Source organism: Pocillopora damicornis, chromosome 7 (genome assembly GCF_964200805.1).
Source record: "Pocillopora damicornis chromosome 7, jaPocDami1.2, whole genome shotgun sequence".
Classification (NCBI taxonomy): Eukaryota; Metazoa; Cnidaria; class Anthozoa; order Scleractinia; family Pocilloporidae; genus Pocillopora; species Pocillopora damicornis.
Genome location: NC_142676.1, coordinates 9,700,386 through 9,702,161, shown reverse-complemented (window position 1 = coordinate 9,702,161; position 1,776 = coordinate 9,700,386). Strand labels below are relative to the sequence as shown.

Below are 1,776 nucleotides of genomic sequence, written 5' to 3'. Positions count from 1 at the left end.
AAAACGATTAAAATGCAAATAATATGAGCATTGACCAATGAAATGAATAGAATTTCGATCTATTTGGTGCAAGAGTCCAGCTATAAAAAGCTCCGAGAAAACTTTCTCAATATTCGTTCATTTTTATCGCTTAGAAAAACTTTCAAGGAAAATGGTATATCAGTGTATCATGTGTAAAAAAGTATGCAACCTTCGACAGCCTAAAACCAGAAGCCAAGATGGAACCTCTACAGATATTTGTCAGTTACATCGAGGAAAACTGGATTTGCAGCACAGTTTGGCCACCCAAGTGCTGGAGCGTATTTATGCAATCAATCAGAACAAACAATGATATTGAGGGCTGGCATCATAGCCTAAACAGAAGAGCTGCTGGTTGATGGGGTCTGCCCCTCTACATGTTTGTGGCCCTACTGCACAAAGAAGCTAGACTAGTGTTGCTACAAATTTATCTGGTCTCTGAGTGCTAGCTTGATCGAATGCAGAGGTCCACCTATCATGAAGTGCAGAGGTGGCTCTTCAAACTTTGGGAGGCCGTCAACAAGAAGGAGATGTCACTCAGGCAGCTGCTCAAAGGATGTGCCAATATAAACAGGCCAGTGATGCACTGAACTGAACTGAAGTTATCACTAGGATTTTTATTTATTACTGAGTAGAATAATTACGATTATTCACATAGGTGCTCTGTGGTAATGGGCAAACATATTAGGATAGGTCAGGCTAGGGCAACTATTTCATGATTGTTTAAGAGTAAGATAACTTTTCAACATTACTATGATTTAGAAATTAGCTTTTTTACTGAGTAGAGAAAGTACGTTTAGTCGTAAGCGCTGCATGGTAGCAATTTTGGTCTTCTTATCAATCCAATCAGGGGGGATGCCTTTCTGAAGAGAAATACAATCATTACGTATTTATTCACAAACAAGAAACAATGTCTCAGCGACTTTTGAAATGTACTATCTGCAGCGGCGACCACTCGATTTTTCATTGTATCAACAAGTGTGGTGTCTGTTCTGGTGATAACCGGCAATGTCCTCGTCCAGCTCAGCCACCTCAAAAAAAGAAGAGGAAGGCCCCCCCAGAGCAATCAACAGCCTAAAGATAAGCCAAGCTACCAAGAGCTTCAAAAAAGTACGACACTTTGTGAAAGACCACGAGAGGGTGGGCCAGTCCTTCCAAAACCAACAACCACAGAATCAAGAGCTTCCTGCCGAGTTGTAGGAACAAGAAAAGATGCGGAAGAGTTGGCCAATCTAGTGCAAACAAAGTCAGAGGCCATCAAGACTCTGAAAACTAAGTTGGTGGATGCCAAAAGGACTAGCTTAAGACTCTCTGACGAACCTCAGCAGCAACCTCAACAGAAAGACGCCACTCGCGCCAGCACCCACAGTCTGGCCACAATCCAAACAAGATACCAGAGGGTGCTACAAATCCATAAGGAAAACAGTTGTAGCATGGCAAATGCGTTTTGGCTGGCCAGTTGCCCCCGCAGCACCTTCGGAGATTTCATCGCCACCGCTGAATTATGAATAGTAGATGAGCGTGAATTCGAATCGGCATCACGAGAAATATGCGTGGGCTCTGTTAAAAACCTATAAACAGTCTGCTGGAGAAGACTTCGGCGACACCTGCCAGCTATGGCAAACGTGCGACGAGATGGAAAGCTGTAGCCATTGAAATTCGGTGATCGATTTTACAATTAAAGTTGTCTCTCCTAACACACAAACGGCTCCTTCGGGAGCCAACAATAAAAATAAGTCATAACAACGTGAACTGATT

At 42.9% G+C, this 1,776-nt stretch overlaps 1 pseudogene; it reads left to right on the top strand.

Moving 5' to 3' along the window:
- The first annotated feature begins 928 nt into the window (after positions 1 to 928).
- Positions 929 to 1,526, top strand: LOC113684916 (uncharacterized; annotated as a pseudogene).
- The last annotated feature ends 250 nt before the right edge of the window (positions 1,527 to 1,776 follow it).